Below are 7,470 nucleotides of genomic sequence, written 5' to 3' on the forward strand. Positions count from 1 at the left end.
GTGGTGATACGTGATGACTATTAGAACGGTGGTACAACAAGACAGACAGAATTGTAATACAATGTGTGACGGCACGATGATGCACATCGAGGAAATGACCGAGTCTCCCTAGAAGTCCCTGACATGGACATCAACTGACTGTCCACAAACTTCTGAGTTCACTCCGTGATCTTGTGCAGCCTGTGCTTTGCGAGTCGATTAATTTAATTGAGGTGGTGGTTGGCACATACTGTCCTTGCAACTTATGTACATTTCATACAGTGGAGTGGAATCCTCACACATTACATCTGGAGCACAGCAAGTGAACATGATGTGTAGTGGCAATCTTAGTAATGATCGACAATCATGTCCCTCTTCGAGCTCCTAATGCTGCTTGCCAACACAAGCAGCAGCAGTTGCCAAAGATAGCGGGAAAGAGATTCATTGAAAAGTGGCATATGCCCAGGGTCGCATAACCAGTCACCCAAGCTGTTCTGACGGTTGATTTTGAACTCTTCCCTCAACATAGCAGCCCAATCTCCCCATTAGACCATGGGCTACCTATTGACACAAATGGATGGGAAAATAGAGACCTGAAAATATGAAGTATCCTAAGAATGGTAATCACAATAAATAGTACTAGATGTGCATTAGCTCAAGCTCTTGGGCCAGTTGGTGCATGATGAACTTGAAAAAGGGGGGTACCAGCAAAACAAAGGACGCGCACACACGGAAGAGGCGTTAGACAGGGAGTCCGTGTCTAATGCCATTTCCTTGTGTGCGTGTCATTTGTGTTTCGCAGGTACTCCCCTTTTTCAAGTACTAGATGTTTGGATACTTTGGTTTATTATTCTTGTTTGTGCTGGATTGTTCTTCTGAAACGTGGCATCCGGACAGCATAAGAAGCTTGTAAGAAGTCCAGTTTAGCATTCTAGATTTGCAACAGGTACTTTTTTAATTTATTTGCAGTAGGGCTGTTGTGTGAATGTGCTTGAAAGGCTTAAAACTGTTTGCTAACATTTACTTAAACGTGCAGATTTACATAGGTTGAAGGAGTGCACATTGAGAAGGTTATCCTGGCACAGCTTACCATGGCCTGCCATGGTGGACCAGGAAAGTTTGCAAGGGCCTTGCTTCACCATGTGTTCACAGAGGAGGAGCTCATGGGCCATTTGGCCTTTGGAAATAACACCAAGGGGCAAAAAGGGCTCTTGACCCCACCAGGGTCAGTGCTGTTATAGGCAAGTACCATATATCCTTTTTAGTTGCATTTTTACATTCACAATTTTTTCTAAAATTATGAACTTGCCATTGGCATAACCAACGACTTTCAAGTAGCCCATGTGTGCAGTTGTGTGCTACGATAGCCTACTATTTGGAATGACTGTTCATATGATCATAAGTGCGTAATGCCGCCATACACAAATGCTTCTAAAATTTGAAAGCTGCCTTCACTGCTGAAAGTTTTTAGTGGCTCCACCACATAACATGAGCTGCATTGGCGCATTAGCAGTGCTACATGGCTGTCATTGCAAGGAATAGTTGTCTGTGAAGCACGCTCCAAATCTATTGGCATGGAGGACATGTTTAATTAGCCTGAAAGTGTTATTCTAATACACGAATTGCGGAGAAGCTATGCTCAAGTGTGGTTACTGCTCAGCTCGAGCAGGAGCACGTTCACCAAATTGCAGAAATCAAAACAGCTCTCCAGGTTCTGAGATGTGAAACAGTAGATTCACCAATTTTAACAGACCACATCGAATTAAGGTTGCTCCTATATTGAAGGAGGTCCATGTGATGCCAGACAGCAGCCTTTTAGCAGAGGGAACCTGAGTGGTGTGGCAATTTTCTTTTGGTTGTTTCAATCAAAGAAACAACATGGACAGAGTTGCAAGCATTGCTGTCAACAGTACTACGTTTAGTGGGCGCTTACTCATTCTAAGCACTTAACCTATGACTCGTATTTATTAACGCACACTTTATCACTTTGTATTCTAAGATATGAAAAAAATATTTGTGGCTTTTCCCCATATACTTCAATAAATTGAAAATAGGCTCTTGGGGCCTAATGTATAAAGCTTCTTACAGTCCATCGGACATGTCCACTACTCCCATTCTGAAATTGTTAGAATTGATTCCTGCTTCCTTACTTCACCTACCTGTTAACAGGGTTATTATGAACCATTGCCAAGTAGATTATGGGCTTAAAATAATCAAAAAGATGAATGGGCTTTTCTGTCGCTCTTGTTTAGCCCATTGAGGGTCACATTTTGGGGAGAAATATGCCTCTCTAATTTAGGAGTTAATATTTTTTGTGGTTTGCAAATGCTCAAAACTTTCGAATTGAATAGTGTCCTATTCAATTTAGTCTTTGAATGGTCACTATTTGTAAATGTGAGTATTCTAATATTTCGAAACACCAATAAAACATGAAATTTGAGCCAAAGTACGGTAAATTTTCACGTCCAATAACATAGTATAGACATAAAACGTCAGAACTTGTAAGAATAGCAGACCAGGCTACATTACTTAAGTAGCTGTACTTTAGAGGCTGTACAGCAATCATTTATGCTTACTGAAGAGTCTTGTGCATGTGAAGAAACCTTTTGCTGCTCCATTTGTGCTTTTAATAAACAGCTCCTCATAACATAACAATGACAGAAACTTGCAAACATTAATAATACTAGGTTGTGAGCCTCATCTTACATTGATTGTGATATCAGCTGTTCATTATTCAGAAGCTATCCATTAATTGATTTGCTTCTAGCATTATTCGGTTCAGCCTCAAAAATCGCTTTTCGTGCACTCTTAATATTTTTATTGCAGATTTAAGTTCTTCAGAGTGACGTTCCGAGAAAATGAAGTGGTAAATAATATTTTTAAATAACGATGAAGTGGCAATACCATTTCAGTATTTGCAGTTTTAGATGTTTTATTTTTTTATGCAGGATAAAGCAGCATAATTTTTTTGTGTAATGAAACTTACAAAAACTTGTGGCAACACTCCCAAATTACTGCAATGACAGACACCAAGGAGCTAAGTGAAAATCAGTTTTGGAGAAACCCATGGAGCGACAGCACTTTAAGAATATTTTCTAGAAGCCTCAGAAGGTTGCAGCACCTCCAGTGGGATGCTAGGCAACACTTTGTTCTGAAAAGGCAAATTTTTTCAGAACGTTCCGTCACAGCCACAGGTGTACGGCAGTAAACCCTAAAAGGGTTAAAGAAGTCAGTCCTATGGCATATGGCTCTTAAAAGACAGCATTTCTTCGTATCTGTCACATTCTGCATGTTTCATGCTAAGCAGCTTGGTGCACAACTACATGGAATCCTCATTATAACAGTAATTCAATCGTTGAGGCAGAAAACATACTTTGCTGTAAGCAGTGTCTTCTTTAATGTAGAAAGTCCTAAGTCATTGTAAGGCGAGAAGTACATTCCGATTGCATGTGAACTCAGGAAACCTAACTTCAAATGAAGCTACACTCAATTGTAGTGACAAGACAGTATTGTATTTGGAGCATGGAAAAGCACAGTTAAATGCTGCACATTTTAATTATGAAAGTTACAAGAAATAATTTAATTGTCAGTTCAGGTTTATTTATGAACAACATGAATTTTTTTCACCATTTTGTTTCTCAGCAAGCAAAGTTCACATCTTCGACATTGAGGATATTCGTAAAGTTATTTTGCTACAGTGTTTTGTTCCTCTTTGCCCTTTCCTGCATTTGACACTTAGTGGAGTCCCGTACCACACAGAATCAATTTAAATGGTCATGCTGCAAAGCTGTACCCGTGGAAAGTTGGAATTAAGCTACACAAATACATAAATCAGTTTCATTATAACAAGGGCATATTGCATGCCATTCTTTTGCATGTAGAAGTTGCTTTTTAAAACTTGTTCTGGCTTCTTGTTGTTGCAGGCTTCACGTGTCACAAGTTTCCTGGTACCAACGTGCCCTATGTAAAGAACTCTGGCCTCGCTTCTCGCATGGGACCAATAGCCTCTCAAGAGCCCAAGTTGGACAGCTCAAACCAAAACACAAGTGTTGTGCTTTTGTAACTCTCGACATTTTTATGTTTTATGTTAGTCTCCTGAAGGGCTCAATTTGGATTTCTCAAATGAGCATACAAATGTTGTGCCTTTCTATGCCTTGACATTTTTATGTTAATTTTATTTATGCTAATTATGCAAGTCTCCTGAGAAGCCCACATTGGATTGCTTAATCCAGAATACAAGTGCTGTGCTTTGTTATAGTTCACTACATTTTTATGTTAGTTTTTGATATGGTTCCAGTAAGGATAGTGTTTCCTTATTAATATATTTTTTAAGTATCTTAAGTCATTTCATGCCAAACCACCCAATTTTGTCAAGAACTGTTCCACTATGGCAAAGCATTTCAAGTTTGCTTGATTTTGAGTAGGTACAATAAGAAAATTTTTGAGAAAATTTGCTTTCATACATACACTTGAGTCATTCCAGGGCAACCAACCAGCGTTTTTTTGACCATCACAGATATAGTTGAAACTCCGAACTCTTGCTCCCCATTTATTTTCCTTCGCAAAAATTTTTTTGAATTTTGGCAAAAATTTATTGTTCTTGCCCAGCTAAGCTAGAAGGCACTGATACACGTTTCTTTTGAAAGGGAAATTGTATAATCCAGATATTCAGATGATGTTCATGTCAAGAGACAAGTGGTGTGACTGCCAAAATTTGCAAAGTTTGAATTTTCTTCTAATGTAGGGAAATACAGAAGGCACAAAATAAATATAAAATCAGACTGGTTGACTTGGGATAGCTGCAAAATATTTCAAGCCTTGTAGGTTCAGTTGATCAGCTAAAAAAACTGAAAGTTCCAATTTTTTGCAAGAAGCTTCGTGTTGAAGGTAAAAAATTAGCTTTGGAGGTTGGCACAAAAGTATGTCGCCCATCGTTACACAGCCCTACATGTCTGCTATGCATGTGACCTGTAACAAAAAGGTATTCTTTAAGTGCAATAAATTATTTTCTCTAATGTTCATTTGTGGATCACACATACAGCATAAATATAGCATAAATATATGAAGCCATGTCAGCTAGCAAGGAAAGATTGTTATTATAATTAGCCACAAAAACTACTCAACAAACTGACTGCCTTTTTTATCATTGCAAAGGCAGGTGACGTCAAGCGCTGCAGCTGCAGTCTCAACTTGTATTTTTTTAACATGAATGCAAAAAGTGGTCGCCAGTGGTGTCTGACCACATCAGACTGAACAAGGCAAATATGACTTTTATAGGTGAACACGTTCTGGCTCTGAAACAGTGGTAGCAAACAACACCACAAGAATTTGTTCACACTTATGTAGGTTTTCAGTCTTAATTATGAAGGTGTTTACTACTTGCATCATCATTGGGCTCCAGGGAGCAGGGCACGAAGTGTCCTGCTCCCTCTGTGTTGCATTGCAGTGCGAAATGCCCTTTAAAATGCTTTGTATGAACAATATCAGCGCTCTTCCTGGATTTACTGTCTACATAATAGCCGATATTTCTTTTTGTAAACTGCATAAAAGATATCTTTTAACACTGCAGGATTCCCTCACATATTAATACGTACGAGGTCTGTTAGAAAAGTATTTGACTTTTTTTTGCAGACACCTGATGAATATGAAACAAGCGCGTTTTCATCAGCCACCCTTGAACCTTTTCGCGCATGCACGAATTTTTTCCCGCCTGCCAATAGCGTGAATTGCTGGGACGCAGCATTTGAATGAGGTAGTACACAGTGCTCTCGTCGTTTTTTTATTGCAAGGAAAATGGCGGAGCGACTGGAGCAGTGCTACTGCGTCAAATTTTGCCAGAAACTGGGCGACAGCCACGTGGAAACCATTCGGAAGATTCAGACTGCTTTCGGTGACTGCGCTATGAGCAGCACAGAGATTAAGGAGTGGTACAACCAGTTTAAAGACGACCACGCATCGGTGGAGAGCGAGCCACGCTCCAGTCGGCCATCAATATGCCGAAATGACCAGGTCATTGCCTAAGTGAACCCTGTGGTGATGCGGGACCGCCGTGTGACTATCCAAGAAATTGTGGAAGAGGTGGGCATCAGCACATTTTATCCACATTCCATTATCACCGAAGATTTGGCCATGAAGAGATTTGCCCCGAAATTCGTTCCCAAGCTGCTCACGGTGGAGCAAAAGCAACTTCGTGTTGAAGTCTCACAGACATGCTGGATTCCACAAACAGTGACCTCAACTTCACGAACACCATAATCACTGGCGACAAGTCTTGGGTGTATGTTTATGACCGGGAAACCAAATCCCAGTCATTACAGTGGAAGCATTCCACGTCACCAACCAAAGACCGCTAAGTGCGCATCAACGTTAAAGTGTTGCTGACTGCTTTCTTTGACTCCCGCAGTGTGGTAAACCACGGGTACGTACCACAGGGTCAAGCAATCACTAAAGACTACTACAGGGATGTCCTCCATGGCCTAGGTGATGCTGTGTGGCGCAAGATACCAAAGTTGTCAACAGGAAATTGGCGCATCCATCACGACAATGCTTTTCTCGCACTTGATTCAGACTCTTTTGGCGAAAAACCAGACTCCTGTAGTTCGACAGGCTCCTTACTCTCCTTACATGGCCGCCTGCGGCTTCTGGCTATTTCCGAAAATCAAGAGGCCATTGAAAGAAGCACAATTTCAGACAAGAGAAGACATTATGGCTGCAACGACAGCTGAGCAAAACTCCATTCGGAAAGAGGCCTTCTCGCAATGCTTCTAACAATGGCAGCACCGCTGGGAGAAGTGGCTGGAGTCCCAAGGAGACTACTTTGAGAGTGATTAGGTTTCGAACTCTCCAGTTATCCCAGTTTTTTTTTTGTTCAGCCAAAGGTCGGATACTTTTCTAACAGACCTCTTATTGATATTTTATGTGCAATGGCTGTATGGTTTACCTGGCCCACACCAAACACAAGCCTCGTTGCGTTAGAGCATGTGTCCCTTGGCAATAAAATGCAGACACTAACACCGCTTCTCTGTCATCTGTGTGGAGACGAAGCCAGCTTTGTGGTCTGCATTCCCAGCCGGCAAGCAGTGCGCACATCCGAGAAAAGTCGGTGCTGACAAAATTTCAAAAAAGAATTTCTCGCATTTAAAAATAATGCCTTTTTTAACTTCACACATGCATAGCAGACATGTAGAGCTATCCAATAATGTATCACATACTTTTTGGCCAACCATGAAAGCTGTTTTTTTCCTTCAACATGAAGCTTCTTGCAAAAGATTAAATTTTTTTTTTTACAGGCGATTAGCTGAACCTTCAAAGCTTCACATTTTTTTGCTATACTATGTCACCTGGGCTACCATTCTGTATTTAATTTCTGTCCTGTGAATTTTCGTTACGAAAAAAAACTAACGGATTGCAATTTGACTCATTTTTGCCGGTGCCGAAAGCAATTGAAGTATTCAAATATTTAAAAAATTGGCTATTTTGGCAGTTGCATCA

At 40.5% G+C, this 7,470-nt stretch overlaps 1 long non-coding RNA gene across 1 annotated transcript; it reads left to right on the forward strand.

Moving 5' to 3' along the window:
• The first annotated feature begins 1,026 nt into the window (after nt 1-1,026).
• Nucleotides 1,027-4,429, forward strand: LOC139051968 (uncharacterized). The gene is made up of 2 exons (XR_011509635.1): nt 1,027-1,220; nt 3,903-4,429. It is a non-coding gene; the product is annotated as an uncharacterized lncRNA (long non-coding RNA).
• The last annotated feature ends 3,041 nt before the right edge of the window (nt 4,430-7,470 follow it).

Source organism: Dermacentor albipictus, unplaced genomic scaffold (assembly GCF_038994185.2).
Source record: "Dermacentor albipictus isolate Rhodes 1998 colony unplaced genomic scaffold, USDA_Dalb.pri_finalv2 scaffold_17, whole genome shotgun sequence".
Classification (NCBI taxonomy): domain Eukaryota; kingdom Metazoa; phylum Arthropoda; class Arachnida; order Ixodida; family Ixodidae; genus Dermacentor; species Dermacentor albipictus.